This window comes from Balearica regulorum, chromosome 3, assembly GCF_011004875.1.
Source record: "Balearica regulorum gibbericeps isolate bBalReg1 chromosome 3, bBalReg1.pri, whole genome shotgun sequence".
NCBI classification, from domain to species: Eukaryota; Metazoa; Chordata; class Aves; order Gruiformes; family Gruidae; genus Balearica; species Balearica regulorum.
Genome location: NC_046186.1, coordinates 123,349,825 through 123,370,339, shown reverse-complemented (window position 1 = coordinate 123,370,339; position 20,515 = coordinate 123,349,825). Strand labels below are relative to the sequence as shown.

The following is a 20,515-nucleotide window of genomic DNA, read 5'->3' as shown; positions in this document are numbered from 1 at the left end:
GCATATACTCATCGCTGCTGGCTCTTTTTAAAGAGGAGTTAAAATAAAATAAAATAAAATCTACTGTTGGATGGATCGAAGGCACTTATTCTTGCCAATGAGAAAGTAAACTCAGGATTTAAAAAAATTTCTACCACGGTTGCACCCGAACAGATGACACTGAATATCTTCTTTTTGTTTTGCACTCTCTATTTCTGGAAAACAAGAAAACATAAAGAAATACATTAAGATCTAGAATTGCAGAACAGGGGAATGAAATCAGTTTGTCACAGAAGATTTTTTTATTGACATCTTTAGTTTGTTTTGATGTCTGTAATTAAATCGCTAATTATGTGTTTCTTTTGCAGTGGTCATGCTTTTATTACATAATTGCTACAAGTTTTTCTCTCACCACTAACAATATTTGTTTAACCTTAGTGCATCCTAGTTACATACTTCATAATGTAAAAGCTCAGAAATAGTTATTGACTGTTACGATTAACTAAATCAGAGGGGTTCAAAGTTCTTTTCCATAAATTAAATATGTTTTGTGCCAAAGGATCAAAGATAATTAAAGGATGAAGCAATTGCAGTCATTAAACAATAAATATTATTTCAACATCGATTGAAGAAAATAATAGAAAAAAAAGGCAGGAAAACTGATGGCTTTTTAAAGGAGGGGAAAAAGTTTAGCCTAGGGTAATAAAATAATTTTTTAAAAATGATTTGTACTCTGATCCTTTAAGCTTGCTTCTGTGTTTTCTCAAAAAGCATTTGATTAGGTGAGATGCAATTCAGTCACCTTCTTTTATTTTTTTTCCCTTTTGAGTTTAGGCATAATTTTTGTCAGTATATTTCAATGTATTCATTAATTTTTCTCATTTGTTTATTTTATGCAAACCATAAGAGACATTTTTTCCTCAGTGAAGATTGCCTCTTTATTTTATTTTGAAATATTTGTATATTTATTTCATTAAATGAGATAATGCTTTTTCTTATTAACATAATTTCCAGTACATTAAACATATTTCTCCACAGACAGAAGAGAGGAATCAGATTAAATGACAGTTAAATCACTTGCAGCAATTTCAACTGTTAAAAGAAATAAGTGTCTCTGTTTTCTTTGTGATCACGAGATGTGCTGTAAAGGGAAATGAAATACTAAAGAAAGGAGGGAAAACATAAAGAAATAATGACTGACTTATTGCAGTAATACCACTGAGAGAAGAAAACTCACTACAAATAAAAGGAAAAATAATATAGTGCTTTTGAAAGTTACCAAAATTCATTTCTTATTGATGAGATCAGTGCAAGCCTAATACTAAGTAAACTGCAGGAGGGGGGGAAAAAAAAAAAAAAGTACACCAAACCCCAAACAATGCCATAAACTATGGATGATGAAAGAAGAAATAAATACTATGCATTTGGAGTGCTATTACTCTAAATGCCTTTAATTTTTAAATAATTCATTTTTTATCATATTTAGGGAAGTGGGGGGGAAGCAATTATCTCTTGGTAAACTAACCATGCACCTCTGCTAATGTATTTGCTAAAGCAGTTAGGGTTCTCCAAATGCCTGTGTGTCCTTCCTGCAGAGCTGTCGTGTTTTCTCTTGAGCAGGCGTGGGGCTACGTGAAGGGGAAGATTATCTTTGTATTAACTCGTATAACAACTCTGGAACATCTTATAATAACAATAATAAAAAATGTATTTGTCTTAATTATATTTTTATTATTATTTTAATTTCTAGAGTCTGAACCAGCTGCTTTGAAGAGATCTTTTGAATGAATGACTAGGCTGTGAATTTCAAAGGTAATGTTCACATTATCATTTTCCTCTGTCGAGGTTTCCTCCGTTTGTGCTTTTAGCTGTAAACCAGTTATTTGTCAATAAGGTTTTATGTGCCGGATCTTGTAGTCCTGAGTAAGGACGAGTCTAATATTTGCCATGTTCCTTGTCTTTCTCACTTTCTCATTGATGTGCTCTACAACTTGAAGGTCTTCATGTGCCCTGTGTAAAATACTGTGACTTTTCAGCTTTAAGTTGAAGTCAGAGAAGGGGCTCTTGTTCTCAGGATGGGAAACCTGTTCTTAGCTTCCTGCTCTATCTCAGAGTTAACTAAAAATATCGTTTTTAAAGGATTTTAATTGTAGTCTTTTTGCTTTTAAAAGCCTAATGAGATGAAGCAATGTCACTGTGGTACAGCATCCTCCCTTATGTGAAATGGTACAGGAGAAGTGCGACGGAAAACGGCACGGTTGTAAGGCTTTCACGGAATTGTTTTCCGGGGCTGGAGAGCTGACTCTGTCTTCCTGCTCGGTGCATTTGCCTGCTGAAGCTGAGCAGGTTACACTACAGGGTCATTACAGAAGGCTTTTGCACACTGGGGTTGGTGTCCCTTGTGTCCTCTTTTGAAGTTATATTTGCTGTGCCAAGGGGAGCTGTCAGGGAGTGGAGGTGGTAATGGAATTTAGCAGTTGAAGAGACACTAAGAAATTACAGTGCATGTGAAACATAATTAAAGAGATAAAACCAGAAGTATCTGTCATCATTCTCGGTGGTTGTCAACCAAGTGGAGATTGCTCCCACCAAGCAGAATCACATCTGTGTTACTATGAAGGTGCATCAACCCTTTCTCACAAATGCTCTAAAGCTTCTGCTGGGTATGGGTGGAGGGTCATTCCAAGTTCTGCCGCAAGATCTCTGTGTAAGGAAGCTCCACAAAACAGAGCGAGCTGGTAAGTGAAAATAAATGCATAGAAACATTTCTAATGATGGTGCTTATACTTACAACCTTCATTACCATATTTTCAGAGGGCATAATAATCATTAATGTGTTTATTGCGCCCTTGTGAGTTGGGGCAGTAATGTTATCCTTTTTTCACACACACGGAATTGAAACATAGCCTAACTACGTTACTCCAGCACGTGTGGGAAGGCTGCCAAAAACCTGTTCCTATTTGTGAGGTTCTCTTACAGGATCTTGACCCGTCCTCTTGGCTTTAGGTCATTGTTCGAGGTGCCTAAGACAGGACATTAGTTGTGCTGGGCTTCCTCTGCAGTCAGTAAAGAGAGGTAGGGATCTCCAGAGGAAAATTCTGATCTCTGGGCATTTTTGATCTTTCCCAATGGGTTTTGGAGGGTGTCTCCAAAACCATGCTCCTCTCAAAGTATCTTGAGAGTTTTGCATCTCCCTGCTCTGGACCCTCACCAAGGACATGATGTGATTCAGTACCACCATGAAATAGAACATTTACATTTTTGCCTCTGATGAAGCAGCCCAGTGCAGCTGTAGTTCAGTTAACTTTTGAAAGTGCTTCATCATGCTTGCAAAATGACATGTGTGACCATAACTTAGATCAATGGGCACCTGACAGTCATGGCAGAAACAAATAAAAAAATCCTTTGATGAGGCATGAGGCTAAGTGAACAGATGTCCTCCCCTGGATTTTGCTGCAATTGAGTCACCCTCTAAAATAGCCATGAAGTCCTTATCACTATGAGCTGTTGTCCTTTTTGGTCTCAGAGGTGTACTGGCAGGACAATCCAAACTTGATGTGCGTCCTTCTCTCTAGGACTTGTTTAACATAGGCTGTAACTCTGCAAAATAATTGGACACATGTTTAGCTTTATGCATACTGATTGGCCCTCTGAAATAAAAAGAACTAATATATTACATGTAATGGCACTAAAAGTGATAGCAGGTTTGAGACTTCAGTTTATAAAAGTGTGTGTGTGTAAGTCTTAGTTAACTGGTTTTAAAGAAACTGTTTTTAAATGAAGTAGGTGATGAGAGAAACCTGTTTCAGAATTTAACAAGTTAATATTTTGCCTATTCCATACAGAGGCTGTTTTGCTTCTTGTGACATAGCAAGAAACTAAATCAGTCTTTGATCAAGAGGGTATGATGCTAAAGGTATTCTCAGAATAACATGATTTAGCTTTTGGAAAATATTAAAGCATGACTACATTGGACTTTTTATGTTATATAACAGCAGTTTTTTCATTCCGCACTAAATATTATTTTCAGATTTCTCATCTTGCATGATATTGCCTATTTCATGCCTCTGACAAACTGGCTGAAACAAGCGCTTTTCCCCAAACTTGAGATATTTGTGGATAAAGGATTATTACCTGTGATATATTTTAAAGGACGAATAAATTACAGCATTGTAAGGCAGGCTTGCAGATGCTGACAAGGTGTTTGGTTTCTTGTCCAGTCCTGCAGAAAAGGTCTGGGTCAGAGTTCTGAAGGGGATTAAAGAGCATTGGGTTCCCCCTTATTGTGCTTGGATCAGTAGGTTTAAGATTTAGAGTGGTCTGGAATATATACTGGAATATTTTCTTGTTCCATTTTTCAGTTAGCATTTTGGCTGGGTGGCCTATTCTGTCTGTCACATGGCAACATTTTAAAATTAGTGAGCAAAATTGCTTATTGATAGAGGTACTAAAATTCACATATACTTGCTGATGTTACTAAGCTCTGATGTGGGGAAGCGTGCGGTGACAGTGTGTCATTCCATACTCTTAGATTTTGGTTATAACGTACCTCCCTTTTCTGGAGAAAAGAACTTACACTAGGTCCATGGGAACGCGGGTGCGGAAGGGCGGCTTGGGAATTGGTGCTTCTCTTGGCAGTATTTGAGGAAACTGAGTGAGACTTCATTTTTGGGTTTTGCGGTTGGTTTTTTTTGGTTTTGTTCGACACAATAGGAATGGCAAAATGAGAGAGGAAAAAATAAGCTTGGTTCCTCTGCTCTTCAGAGAAGATGTTAAACAGAATCTCTCCACTCCAGTCAGTCTGGTATGTGCCTGACTTGAGTATTCCTCTCCTGTTGACATATGACGCAGCTGGACAGTATCTTCACTGAAATGCACTGGAGAAGTATGAAATGCAAACTAAAGTTTGTCAAAGTCAGAATCAATATTCACTTTATCTGTATCTACACTTGCTGATTCCTGTGACTGATGCAATTGCCTATCTCTAAAAATGATTCTACATGCCGCACGTTCATGGTGCGGGGTTGGTACTGTGCCTTTCCCTAACTGATGAGTAGAGCTGTTGATATGACTCAAGTCTGAGATGAATCAAGGATAGGATTTGTAACTTTTTGTTTTGTTTCATTGTTGATTTTTTTTTTTCCTGTGACTGCCAGTTCACTGTAACTTTTATCCTTATTTCTGAAATAAAAATCGAGGAGAATGTTCTGGTCTCCTCTGAAGACATTCAGTTTGCTCCTTTCCTGATGGTGCTTCACCTGTAGTCTAGTTTTCTAAGGATGTGAGGTTCACCCTGTTGGTCTGTACGTTTTTTCCCTGTGGTGACTTTAGCAGTCGTAAACCTGTTTGCAAAGGAGATTGAAGTTTCAAAGTAATTATGTTTTATGAGTTGTGTAATTACCGATGTCTGGATACAGGACAGATACCTGATAAGTAGCTCACTGAGGAAAAGGTGGACAGGATTCATTTGATGCCTTTTCTCTCTGTTGGCAGCAGCTGCTGCCCAGTCAATGTGTGCATAGCTCGGGACAAACCGCAGCATTCGTTGCTGTCCTTTACATGGCAAAGGTAACGAGGTGGCGTGGGAGGACAAGAAGTGATCGTAGAAAACCAAGCTTCAATAGTTCTGTTGCTTTGTGGAACAGATTATTGTTTCTTTATATGGAAATGCAAGTGGAAAAAGTGGCTTAGATGGAAAAAAAAAATTACTTAATGTTTCTCTTGATATTTCCAGCAAGTAAATGTGAACATAATAAAATGGATGTGTTTCTTGAAAAATATTCAGTTAAATTTAGCTATGTTTTCCCCTCAAAAAAGGGGGAGAGTGATAATAAATGTCATTTGAAAATAGAAGTGTTGTTGGTTTCCTGTTTTCAGTAGGCTTAAGATAATTCATTTGTTTGTTTATTGATGCATCATCCCTTCCAAAACTGTCTGTGGGCCATCTTAGCCAGAGTTTCCTACAGTTATTTTTGCACTATTGTTAAGCAGTACCATACAGCATGTTGCCTTTTCAATTTATTGCGTGGGATCAGCACATAGTTTTCCATTGTGGCATATTTGTGTGTTTGTCACTTTTATGGTTTACATGCTAGCATATGGCCAGAAAGCCAAACTTTTTTCCCCTCAATTTTCTTCTTTTGTATTGTGTAGTCCGCAGTGCCTTTACATCTACAATTTGTAGAAATCAAATTCCTGGAATATAAGCGGTTTGCGTAAAAAAAAAAGAAAGGTTTGGAGGATACAGTTCATGTGGAATAGCGCGAGTTCTGTGAATGGCTTTATTTTACTACCCAAAGCTGTACGGAGGAAAAAAAAAGCAAATGCCTGTTTTTATTTAAACTTCTCAGTCATTTAGTCTCAGATACCTCAGCACGCCGCTTGCACAGAGACCGGTGCCTGCATCAAGAGCTTTTCTGAAGCAAGCAGAACTCTTCACATAGGCAAAACTATGCCTGCAGTGGCATCGCTGCATGACAAGGACCATATGTTTGCATTTGTTGTATATGTAACCCCAAAACAGGCAGTACCAGGACCACGTGGTGTCCAACTACTACTTTGTTGCAGTTGATCTAAAATTGACAAAATACACTATTTTTTTTTTTATGGTGCTGACAGTGTAGTTATTGTTTTGTTTAATTTTGAGCTTGTAGAAAAGACTGTTTTTCTTAATTGAATTTCTCCATGGTATCAATTCTTATGAGACACTCAGATAAAGAAATTCCTTGTTTTATGTATTAAAATAATCAATACAAACTAGGCGACAACTACCAAAAAGTTATCAGCTCTGTCATTCAGTAGTTAAATTATCACCACACATTGGAGGGTGATTTGGCTGTAATTTGAGGAAAAAAAAGTTGTTATTAGCGTGGCTTCTTTAAAACAAGGAGTAAAGTTTTAAGCAAAACAATTAATTACTTTCATAACTGTTATTTCTGTAATTCTGCATTATCTGTGTCGTTCCAACGTATCAGGTATTTTTAGCTCCCCCAGTATGCAGTAACCAAAGCCCAGTAGCCAGTTTGAAGTTCTGTACAACAGATGTATTGTGATAAATCCACTGCGTTGGCTGCTGCTGCGTTTTCCTTTTGTTAAAAGTTGTTGCACATCGTGTGACCCACGATATAAAGCCTGCTGGAGAGAAAATACTAAGTTTCTTGAGTTTCTTTGGTTAGTTAAGTACTTTCAAGAATACCAACTGTGATTTGAGGTAAAGAATCCCTGCAGCAATTAGGATTCATTTACTACTGGAGCATTTTATTAATTACACATTTGTAACCACATGGATAGTCACAAAACCAATCGCACATGTCTGTATTTAGAGATTTGTAGACAGAAGATTTAACGTAAACATAGAAATGTTAAACTACTCATCTGTAGCCTGCAAAGAAGATAACAAGAAGGATTCTGTTCTCTTTACGATTTGTGAACAATGCTAAGTAAATATTCATCATTAATATATAATAACTGTTGCTTTTGGCAGTTCACTTTTCATTTAATTTGATAATGTGTCCAGTAAATGAAGTGGTACAGGCTGCAGTGTTTTACCATCACAATTGCGTATTTTCAATCATTGTTAAATGAAGGCAGCTCAAGGCAAAGCTCTAACCCCCACTAGTTTTGTATGTGATAAAAAGAGAAGGCGCTATCAATCTTTATTGTCTGTCTCGCTTACTGTAATTGCATTCAATAGTCCACTGATTCTGTTGTCTGTGCTAATGTCAGGAACAGTGAAGAGCCAGATGCTCAGACTAGATCATATGCATCCAGTGGCCACTTTGATAAGTTGGCAGCAAGTCTCTGGCTCCGATGATAAATTGTTAACGCTATAGATTATGAGCAGCTGAACACTGGGAGTGTATATGGAGAAACTTCTTACCTTGTTTTAAATCTGGCATTATGATGCTAGCTAAAGGGCATGCCATGTATTATTCAAATGCATCTTGTGCTGGAAATGTGCCAACGAGTCGTTGTATCCCCGTGAATGGTAAAACAACAAAAGACCAAAATAGCCTCAGAGTGATTTGATGTTAATAGTCCGAAGACTGTAAAAAGTATTTCAAAATAGTCTCTAGTAGTTATGATTATCTGATTCAACAAGAGAGCTGTTGAATTACAGTATTCCATCCCTGAATCCATCTTAGATGTTGTTTTTTCTTGGCAGCCTTTTTTCTTTAATTTGAAGTAGTACCCTGAATGTTTTGCAGAGAAACAAACAATAATATTTTAATGAAGTATGAACAGAGATATACCTTGTGGAGGAGAAAAAAAAAGTAAATAAGGGGACTATGGAATAAGTTACTTGTTTTCTGCATGTTACTTATACCTTTACCCTATGTCCCATATCTAAGATTCTTCACAGGTTAATTTTTTTAAGCTGTTTAGTCAGTGTCATCCCTTGGACAAGCAGCTGTTAAAGGAGGTCAGAAAAGACTCCTTTAGAGGAGTCATCTTCACCCAGTTCATATAATTTGGTCCAGAAATGATCCTAATTTTTTCTCAGGATAGATTTAAATGGTATGATCCCAATTGTGGATGGTAGTTATATGAGGACAGATATGCATCGCACCGTATCACTTGTAGCTCATAGCTACGGTACTTCTGACTGTATGGATACCTGGTGTAGTTTTTGTGTAGTACAGCGTATGACCTCCATTGTGGTAGCTGTCTGTGTATTTTGGTGGATTGTCAGCTCTAAGGTAATAGTCACCTTGAATGTAGCAATGTCAGTGAATAAAAAGTTCGATCAATTAAACCTTTATTCACATGGTGATGGGTAAGAGAGCAGCAGTTACTAGCTCTACAAATGAGAGAGGTGGGGACTTGAAAGCCACAGCTCAGAGCTGCTAAAGTCATTGTTTCGTAGAAACTACATCTTGAACAAAGGCTGTCGTGAAGCGATGAACAGAAAGTGTTGAGCACAGTAATGTCTGGGAAAAAAAAAATGCTTGATTCATGGCCATATATTGCATAACTGCAATGTATACCTGCCTGCTTGGTATCCTGTGCCTGGAGTCCCCTTCTAGCGTAGGGCATCTACATCAAGAGACCACAGTCTTTTTGTACGCGCCCACGGGGGAGCTGTTGCGCGCTTTCTGTGTACTGGCCCCGTGCTCAAAGCGTTCCTCCTGGCAGGATGTGCAGGGTGTTTCTCATCCCTGTTGTAAAAGCTGGTTCAAGGGTGCTCAAGGTGAGAGCAGATGCCTTCCCGCTGAGGAGAACGTCTGCAGAGAGTTCTTGGCACTCCAGCTTTTGGGGGAAAGAAACGTCACTGTCTTCACTTGAACTTTAAGAGAGTAATTATTGTTCAGCGTTCAAGAGGCTGACTGAGATAGTGTGGCTAGGAATTGGGTTCTGAATAACTTCTGGTCCAGGCTGGAGGCCTTCCTGCAGCCTTGAGCTGGGTGCTTCGTCTTCTCTAGGGCACAGGACTAAAGGCAATCCTTTCTTCATCGCTTCTCTTGGATACTTTAGGCAGCTTATCTGACCGCTGCGTTATCTAGGTGCATCAGCCTCCCCTGTGCGGTGTAGCCATGTGATAAATAACCTCGAGTAAAGCCGGCCTTGACTGAGGAGAGGAACGGAACGCTGTCGAATATATCTGCAAATATTGGTTTTCATACATCGTTTCTATTTTATGAAATCAAATTGCATTGTATTTGGAAATGCGTAGTGAACTTAACGCTGCTGTTTGCAATCTGATGTGTATGTAGAAGAGTCATTATTTGAGGGAGTTTGGAAAACTAAAGTTAGTTTGTTAAATTCATGGTACCTACTGTTGCTTTTATTTTTTTCCTTTGCATTTTGTTCAAATTAATTAAAGTGCACAGATGTTCAATTAAAGCTTAAAAAATCCATGGCTACAGCTGTTTTGAAGCCACATTGTTGAGATTTAACATATCTAATAATGCTTCTCTCGCAGAAGAAATTCGATTAATGACTCTGTGCTAAATTATTTTGCATTGATAAATTAAAAGAAATGTGAAGTGAAGTATAAGGAGATGTAGGCTGCCTGCTCCATTTATTAATTAGAATAACAGAGTAGCCCATAAGATACCAAAATAGATGATCTGCTTTTCGTTTACTTGTGGAAGAACTCTGCTTCCTAGGCAAAATGTATTGGTTGAGCTGGAAATTATTGATAGCTCTCTTGCAATTTCTGGAGAGGTAACGTGAAATAGCTGCCACAGAAAAGCCATCTACTAACTCTAACTATACTGAGATTTTGAATTCCTTCAGTACTGCTTTGTAACGTGGAATAACAACAGTATCTTGCATTTGGGCCATGGTAACGGTTAACAGCATTTGGGTTTTTACTTGTGATTGTTGTATTCTAATATAAAGAAAGAGGGCTTAAGGGAACAAGGAGGAGATGTGATGATAACAGCTACAGCAGTTCTGCTGCTGGACCAGATATCATTTGAGTGGTGGTTCTGCTACTTTGGGAAGAACCTCAGATGTAGAACAGCGAAGGTAAGTTGTATGCGAGGACCAAAAAATATTTTCTGTTGTGTTTACAGGATGTGTGTGTTCTGTGGGGTGTTTGCCAGTCTCTAAGCAGAATTCATTGCCCCACCTTAATTTACCTAGTGTGGGGAGATAAATATGGAAGAGGAGTTTAGCACTTATTTGAATTATCGCATTGTTTCTCTGGTAGGCCAGCTGCTATGACGACTGAGGGCAAGATTTCACCCCCACAATAAAGTCAGTAGTAATCCTTCTTTTCACTTCAGCACAGAGGATTTTGCCCTTAAGTTATTTTGTTGTTAGTATTGTTATTACTAAGCATTAGGTAATAGTACAGAAGCAATTAAAGCATACCATGACCTAGGTACTGTCTTTGAGGATGTCACATCCATGCTTCAAATACCTTGGGGTATGTTTAGTTTATACGTGCTGCAAGCAAATCAAGATGTTTTATGATGAAGAAAGTTACTAGTAAGATCACGTTTGGTAAAGTGAAATTTGATTTCATGCCCGTGTTTCCTGTGTTAGGCCAGAGCTTCAGCTGCTAACTTGCAGCATCTCCTCTGGAGCTGGTGAAGGTGGGCCTGTTCACATCTCTTCCTGTACAAGTTAAACAACTCTATCTTCTTGATTTTTTTTTTTTAAATTTTTTTTGGTTCTAAACATCTAGAGAATTGCTTAGTGATATTGCACAGAATGTGAGTCTACATTGATCAATTTACTTGAAGATTAAATACTCTCTTTAGTACACGTAGATATGGGTACGCACCAAGATACATCAAGGACATGGCAGTGTGTGTTTGTATTTTGCTGGAGCTGTTGCATATTTGAACTGGATGCTTTGAACACTGATCACATCTACCTTTTCTGCCATTGTTTTTATTCTTGCCGTTAAATCAAAACTAAGTAATTTTTACAGGATTATTCATTGAAGGAACGCTCTTTAAAATTCACTCAAAAGTTTTCTACCAGTTTGACGTGTTGTTTTGTACTTGCAGTAGCACTGTGTCATTTGTAGTGTATTAGTATAAGCATCCCGTTACTTGTGCATTCAGGAGTGGGTTTTGTATTTACTTTCAGTTCTCAGGGAACATTAAAGGCAGTAATCATATCTGTCTCTTTAAAGTGACGTGGCTTCACTGAATAACTTTGGAAATAATTTTATTTGCAGATTGTCTGCCAGACATTAGATCAGTAAGAATTTTCTGCTGTAATACATGGTTTCTGAAAGCTCTACCAGAACAGTAGATAAGAGGTAGGAAGTGATTTTTGTCTGGGGCCAAAAAAGGAATTTTGCATGTGAAAAACATTGTATGTTTTTGCAGCTGCAAATAATTAGGAGTAAACATAATGGCTAGACCTGCTGCTCCATTTGTATTTGCAGACAATTACATTCTCGTCTCAATGCTTTTTAAACTGATACATGATTCAGCTCTCAAGTGAAGTTGCTCATCTAGAGCTGAGCAGGTCAGGATCTGTACGTCCACCTCCCTGTATTGGTGTCTCAGTTGGGAGACAGAGGAAACTGAGAGCACAAACTCTTTTAATAAAACTGTAGCCATGTTTTTAGATTATATATGCTAAACAAGACAACATTTTGCTGCTTATTGAAAAGAAATTACAGGGAAATAAAAAAAAAAAGTATCCAATATCTTGTTTAGAGAGGGGTGGAAGAATCAGGTTTAAGAATATTCTGATGCTCTTCTGCAGTGGTACAATAGTCAGAATTACTGCACCTAGATCTGAAACCATTGACTGTAAAGGAGAAAAATCTTCCCTTTGACTCAAACCCCTTAATTTCAGAATCAAGCATTTAAAATCAAAATTTCCTTGAGGTAAATTCTGAAGCAAATTGTTTCATATTAAGAAACCAAACTGATTTTCTTTGAAAAGATGAAGAAAGCTCCCTTAGCTTAGAAATACATTAGCATGTGAGATAAAATTTCATAATTAGGACCAGTTTGAGGAAGCAGAGAAGAAATTCTGAAACATTTCAGAAGTACTAAATTTGGATTTCTTCCTGAAAAAGTTTTGGCTTAAACTTTCCCTCAGTTTGTGGTGTACCATGCTTGTTACACTTCTCTTAATTATGGGGCAGGAGCCTTTTGAAGTCAGCAGCAGCTTTGCAGTTGAATCAGTAAATGAAGGATCATACCTAATGAAGTTGCAGTATTAAAAAAAAAAAAAACCCAACAAAACTCCTTTTTTTTTTTTTTGCTTTTAAAGTAACGTAATAGTGTTGGGGGATCAAGTTCTGTCACGGGAACTCAGTCCTCTGATTTCTCGCTTATGTAGTAATTTCCACTTGAGTTAAGGTGAAGCTAGTCGGTAGGCATGATGCTCTTCTGATTAGATGAAAATCTTCACCTTTGGAAGGAGACGAATGACTGTGCAAAGTGAAAGTTATTTGAGACTTTAAACATTTCCCTTTTTACGTCTCATATGGGTTATATTAATAGTGATCTGGGCAGATTTAAGAAAAAAACCCCACAAACCTGCTGATGCTTTTTATGCATTTTTCTGTGTGTGTAGAATTGGTTTGAGTTATGTGTTTAGAGTGTAAAGTTCTCTGGCTTCAGTGGATTTCTGTGTTATATTTTAAAATAATATCTGCATGCTGAGAAACTGGTCAGATTACTCTGGTAATGTACTCTTTCAATAGGTGTTTTGGGAGAAAGCTCAGCATTTGTAACATGTGCTGTAAATTCCTAATTTGGTTTGCCCCAGAATTTGAAAGGAGTATTTGTGTGTCCTATAAGTCTTGTCAGCGCGTTGTTTAGTGAACGGATGTAACGTCTGTAAAAAAGGTATACGAAAAGCAGCAGCAGATACTTCCGTGAGCATTTGTGAGGTGAAGTCTAACATCATTGCTAGGTATCTGCACAGATGTTAAATGGCTGTCATAAAAAAAAAAAAATTAGAAACGTTCAGGTGTAAAAAATTATTCAAATTATGTAAATATTCAGATGTTTTATATAAAAATAAGAAGATGCCACCTTGTGGCAAGAAAGATGTTTCAGTGCATCCAGAAAACCTTTGGGTGAATAGGGTACGCATCTGAGAGCTGGCAATGATTTTTAAAATTATTTTTTTAAGCAAGAGATTTAATAAGTAAAATCGAATTTTAATTAGACAATCACACGACCAAACTTCCTCTTTCCCATGTGTTTCCCTCCTCCTTACAAATGTTCTCTCGTACTCAGGGTATTTACAGGACTGTAAGCAAAAGCTGAATATTTTTGAAAGCGTCTTCTTCCTGTGTATTTTCAAAGCTACTTGCTGCTATCCCAGAAAACGGGCTGGGAGGAGAGACACACCTTTAGTCTGGGTCTAGCGCTCTTGTAGCTGAGACTTCTTTTTCGAGTTCCCGCTTTGTGGCTAATACTGCATCTACAGGCTGAGGTAGCGGAGTGAAATGTCTCTTTTACACTCAACACTTAGAGTGACTATTGTTTGACTTGTAGCCAAAACTTATTGATGGAAAACTAAAGGGTTTAAAAGATTGATAACATCTCTGAATTTATCTACCAGGCAGGCATGTCTCATACCTGTTATATTATGCCATTCTTTATAATGGATTACAAAAAGTTCGTGTTTGCCTTTGCACATATTCACGCTTAATTTGCAATTACAAGGTGAATTGTGTCTCCTGACAACATCCTCTTTCTCACCAGGATGCTGTTCTTGAAATGTTTGTTTAGATTAAAAAAAATTAAAAAATCCCCCCACAACCAAACCTTACGCTTTCTTTTTTTTATTCCGTATTCTGTTTTCTCTGATTTAAATAATCTACTGTATCTGCAACACACAGAGTGAGCCCCCAGTATAACTGCTGTCGTGTACGTGATAACAAACTACTGTTATCTTACTGTTTAGGTTCCTTTACTTTACACATTGAAGGTCAGGAAAAAACTGCAGGAAAAAAAAATTGGAAAATCTTACAGTCCTAAATTTTACGTGTGTGCACACACACACACACGCTCCTTAACAGCAGGGGATGTCTACCCTGTGCAGGCAGTTCTGTGCATATTGATGCTAAATTTATGTAATAATAATAATAATAATAAAAAAGAGGTTAGCAATTTTTCCCCAATTTGACGAAGTATTGTGCTTGTAATTAAAACATACTTCTCTTAACATAATTTATTTCCTTGCATAATGTAATTTGACAGAGTATTATAAATGTATATCTCTATGCTTCATGACCCCATTATGAGGACAATTTTTCCATAGTAATTCATTTGTGTTCTGTTTCTTCTTGCTTTCTGATTACACAATCAGTATTGAATTGTGCAACCAACATCCTGATTAAAATGAGACAAAACCCTATACAGCTTAGCTCACTGAAAATCTCTTCTTGTTCCCCTAAAGACAATGGCAAAATTCTTATTTGTTGGAGAAGACAAAGTTATTAACATGGATTGCAAATGAAAGAGTAGAAGGTGGAGCTCCAGCTCCCCATGGGAGAAAGGCAGGGTAGGAAGGATCAGCCACAATCACAATTCAGAGAAGTATTGCAGGAAAAAAGGAGAACCATTAGAAAGTTGGGATTAACAAGAGGGATTTGGGAGAATGTTTCTCATTTTTCTCCAGATTTTAGGATCACAGTAAGGTACGGTGTTTTTCACAGCAGTAATTAATTTATTTAGTTTCCAGTGATTTCAATGCAGGAGTCATAATGCTACCAAATGCACGAATAAAATTATTTTTAATTTTAACTCACCACCAAGCCTAACAATCTGCAGAGTCACGATGGTGGGTGGCTACTGTGGACTGTGCCTACCCCAAACACTTTACAGCTGCTGTGTTTTTAGACTAGCCCAAAATGTGCTTGACAAATAATACAACGAAACCTATTCAGTCACTTGAGAAGGGTTACTATATCATTAGTCTGGAATAATTTTGTGGCTAGAATTAAACACACATTCTGGTAAATGGTAGGATTAAATAGTCTAAATTGTACGTATTTTGTTTTCTTTTCGATTCCCTTTGTTTCTTTTTTGTTCATTTTTTTGACTTTTTGTGAATAATGTAGTATTTGGTTATTGATTGGCTGCTAGTTAAAAGCAAAATTTTGATTCATTTCTTGAGAATATTAAAAAAATGAATGCTGGATATATAAGCGTGCATGTTTGCAATACTGAATTGATCTTGGGAATAATTGATCTTGGGAATAAATCTTAGTGCTTGAGACTCTAACATAGCCAGAAAAATTGAGGAGCTGAGTTGCAGCTTTGCCTGTTGCGCTCTGGCACCCTTACTTTATTCATGTATGTGCTTAGATGGATCATGGGCTGCTCACAAGCAACAACAGTAAATTAATCAAATGTATTGGAAAATGGTGTGCTACAGATCTTAGCAGTGGGCCAAGTTCAGTAAAATGCTGATTAATATAAATTATTAATTTTTTAAAAATTTCATTAGACCAGAAGTTTGGCCTCACGGTCCATATTTAGGTTTGGGAGCTGGGAGTTGCTAATTTTAACACCCTGGCTTTTCCTCATAACACATCTAGTTTTATATTATCCTCTCTTACTTCCTATAGAAATAACCCCACTTACTACAGTGGTACTGCTCAAGATGTTAAAACTCCAGGTAGTTATAACTAGAGCTGGTTGGTAAATGGGAATCATGTCTTGTGGAACATTTCTGACCAATTCTAATTATTGCCATTAATGTATCATTGAAAAATTTTAAACAGAATTTCTTTGGAAGGTATGACCTGCTCCTTGAAAGTGGGGGAAATACTTATTTTTAATCACCTTCATCTCAAGAGCTGTAATTGAGGTTATGAAGTTATAGTGGATTAACAGGTTAGTGATTTTTTTTTTTTTTTCAGTATGGGGAAAAAAAATTCAGTGAATTTCTTATAAAAACTTTACTAAGTGCTCAACCTTTGAACACAAATGCAAAATCAAATGTTTTAAGTTAGGGCCATAAGCTTCACATTAGAAATTAATCATGAGATGTTTTGGTGATAAAATCTCTCTCATTTGAAAATGTAATTTATTAACCATCACAATATCTATTTCAGGGCATTATTCAAGCTCCAATAAAGATTTTCATAATATTATAATAATGTGCTAATATTAAGCCTTGTGTGAAAGGAAAGCGCGCTTTTCTCTTGGCTCCCAGTCTCCCCCCCCCCCTTTTTTTTTTTTTTTTTGGTGCCCTCTGGGATGCAAAACCAGAAACCCCGGGGATGTGACCTGATATTTGCTAGTATAACGCAGAAGTCGCAACTGAGCTTGAAGCAGACGGGGCTGTTGGGCCAGCGAGGCTCCGGTCCCTCGCAGCCGGCTATTTGTTGGCCACGGGTGTGCAAGAGAGGTGGGACGCTGGCGGCTGAGTAGTCATTTCCCAAAGACTTCTGTGCTCTCCCATGGACACAGCGTAGCTCTGGGCTTCGTGTTAGGGCCCTGCACGGGTAGTAAAGGGTCTAAAGTAAAGCTTCGAGGTAAAGCGCGTCCCACCGCTTGCACCTTTGTCTTATTCCTGCCTCTCATCCCTGCTGTCCAGCTTTGCGCTACTGCTGGCTCTCGCTCACACGTACGGCAGCGGAAGGGAATACAGGCAGCGTGTTTGATCAAAATGGACTGAAACAGATGGAAGTCTTGGGATCGTACTGTGCTTTCTCTTTCTGCGCTCGAGAAAGGAATAGTCAGTAGAATGCTAGCAAAGTATTAGTTCTGGGAGAAAAAAAATACTTGCAATTCCCCTTACGTTTGCATCGTTTTCTTTATCTTGTAAAAATAATTTAATGTGACTCTAACACGTTGATTCTGGGAAGCCTCGTAGAAAGGCAAGGAGTACATGACAGCACTTGAACTGTGCTATTTTGCCTGTGCTGTAATTATTTTCATTTATGAAATTCTAAATTCTAAATTCTGTTTTAAATATTGAATATTTCTGGTGAAATGACAGCTTGTGCTAGCTTTAGGATATGCCTGCTTGGTAATTATTCATGAGAAGAACAGCTGAAAACAAACTAGTTATACACCTTGGCAAGTCACTGTGATTTTAATTCTGTGAAATTTCCCTATGGCCATGTGACTTTATTCTAAAGTACTCTAACAGTGCAGATGTCCAGAATGCCGTAGCTGTTACAAATGTTATTCCTGTAGTCAAAGTTTTGAATCATCAGTGCTTCAGGAAAAGGAAAAGAAAAAAAAAAAAAAGAGGGAGGAAAAAAGACTGATGATACAGTGTGTGTTTTGAGTGTTTGTCACATACTTCATTATGTGCAGCTATCGTACATTACTGGAACACAGATATATCATAAGTAATATATCTCAATGCATGTTCAGGGCATATAATGGAATTTACAATGCCTGGAAGAATGCATCACTGAAATGCACTAAGTATTTTAAGATATCTTGTTTAAGCTATGATACAATAGGCAGCATCAGCACTGACATTTTTGGAAGTTTAAAAGTAAGATAATTTCTGTGTAACATTGGATGAAGAATTGAAATGCTTCAGATTTAGCTAAAAATAAAACACTTCTCTACTTTCGCCTTTTTCTTCTCCATATGGCTCCTGAAACGCTCCTTCATTTAAATAGGTTTTAGAGCTCTTTTCCTTATAGTTCCTAAAGCATTCATTGCTTTTGAGAAAAAGACATTTTAGCATGTGCTATTTTTGTTATTCTAATTAGAAAAAAAACAGCTGGTCCTGCGCAGCTCTGACTGTAGTCTTTTTCAACACATTGTTCAGATTTTTTTTTTCTCTTTTTCTGTCAAGCTACAGGCTACCACCTCTTCTCATCCCACATGAGCCAGCCCCCAAAACACCTGCATGGGCACCCTTAAGTATCACATCTGCCAGGGAACAAAAAGAAAATACTTTGTTGGTCACAGGATGCGTACATCAAATTATTCCCATTAAGAATATATATGTATATTCACAAGTAACTGGAAGTGACACCAGGCTAATGGCCAGTAGCTTTGTTTTCCATTCAGAGGTATTAGTGTCTTTACCATACGTTCTTTCTCATACATATAAACCAACTTAACTGCTTTTTTTTTTAAAAAAAAAAGGTAATCAGCCTTCACTTAGGATTTTGATATCTGTAAACGTGTGTGCCTACAAATAATCATTGAAGCTGATCAAAGTCACACTCTCTGTTGCTATGGTAATGAATCCCCATTTTGTTTACGGATGGGTATGCGCCACATGACAAGAAATGATGTCAGGTGGAAAGCTGAGATAAATTAAATTTGTGGTCTGAAGTTATTAACATATGTTTTGTGTGAGTGTGTGCATGTGTATTAACTAAGAAAGAGAAGATCCAGAAAATTCCGTTCTTTTAAAATGACATGGAAACACAGTGCTTTACAACATAAATCACAGCGTAGTTTATTCCAGTTAGATGAAAGAGACACAGAGCGGTTGGGGCAATGACGTTTCCGTGGCACATCCAAATCGATGGAGCTGTTCTTTAATAGTCCTACTTGTTATTTAATTTCCTTGTCCATTGTTTCCTCCTGTTTGTTATTTCTTTGTTGATGAGATTGCTTTTGCAACTGTCTCTAACTTTACATACGTGCATTTTGTCTGAATGGAAAGTCAGAATTTACTTGTAGCTTAGAGTAAAAAAAGTCATTACATTTATTTACAAATGATTACATAAATATTATTATTTTGGAAGGCAGAGGAATTCATACAATAAATATTCATTGCATTTCAAAAGCAATGCTAGAATACGCTGATAATTGTGAAACACACTTTGAAGTCCTAAAAGCATGCAATTAAGATGAAAATCTGTGTATCTGTCAATTAGAGTTTAGTTCTGTTTGTGCAGAGCTTTCCCCTAACGCCAGCGTTCTCCGCTGGTTGTTGCGGGAGGCTGGCCTTCAGGGGTCAGAAGCAAACGCAGGTAGGTGTTGGGGAAAACCAAAAGCCTGCAGTCAAAGTAATCATTAAGGGAAATTTGTTTCTATACAAATTTTGGATATGACAGCCTTCTCTTTTTAAGTTTTATATGTATGTGTATGCATGTACGTATGTTTTTGGAGAAGGTGATTGAGTGCATTTTCCTAAAAGAGACTGTACTATTTCACAAAGTGTGGATGAGAAGCTGTTTTTATCGACAGTAGTTTTCTCTTCTTGGTCATGTGTTTACATAAAAAGGGTAACAGAAATGCCCCTAGCTGAGATTTCGAGTTTCCCTGACTTTCAGGGCACCTGAGTGAAATCCCACTAAAGTCCGCGGAGAAACTCAACAAGTTCAGCAAGTTTGGGATTATAGGATGGTGACCATATAACAAAAAGCAGAAACCAGCAACTGAAATCCGTGGTGTTTCTGATTCCTGAGGGTACAAGGGACTTCATACTGAATTAACATAACTTGGGCATCTCATAAATTTTCCTGAGGGATAAATTGCATTAGTCCTTTTTTAGAAGGTGTAGGCATTCATTGAGAGAGGCAACAGAAATGAGCATTTGCGGAAACTCTCGTACCATGACAACATCAGAGGGGCAGGGCTGTGAGATACAGCGGAGGTGGGGAACTTCTGGCGACCTTAGCCAACGCAGACTGAAACAATGCCATTTTTTTTTTTCTTTTCCAAAGTTTGGCTTGTGGAGCGTATTCCTACACAGAATATTAGACTAGAAACATATTTGAAACACAGAATATTAGACTAGAAACAGGCTGCAGCAGTTGTTCCAACTATAAAAAAATGCACCGAAGATGCATCGATATTTTTGTACATTTATATATTATTTAATATAGGATCAACACTGAATTTGTTACTTTGAAGGCCGCAGACCATTTTTCTGTTTCTTTAGAAATATAATAATCTCTCTAATTCACGTGCCATGTGGTGGCGTACCACCTAGCAATAGGTGCGTAATTGAGGGCAGAATTTGACCCTTTGATTCTGTAAATCACATATGATCATTACAGAAGAGCTCAGATCTTTAGACGTTGTATGATTGCCAGCTCACCAGCCACCCTTCCTTTGTCACATTATTTTTTTAGAGGCTGACACTCTAATGAAAGCAATACAAAAGGCTGCCAGAGCCCAGCTCAGAATGCCCAATTTGCTTTGACTGCCATTTTAGA

The 20,515-nt window shown here is 37.6% G+C and overlaps 1 long non-coding RNA gene across 3 annotated transcripts in view; it reads left to right on the top strand.

Annotated features, from left to right (window-relative positions):
- The window catches only part of LOC142601188 (uncharacterized), a 505,408-nt gene that overhangs the window by 126,428 nt on the left and 358,465 nt on the right, over window positions 1-20,515 (top strand). For all 3 annotated transcript variants that reach the window (XR_012834820.1, XR_012834819.1, XR_012834818.1), the window contains exon 2: window positions 1,730-1,791. This is a non-coding gene — a long non-coding RNA (uncharacterized LOC142601188). The remainder of the gene's footprint in view (window positions 1-1,729; window positions 1,792-20,515) is intronic.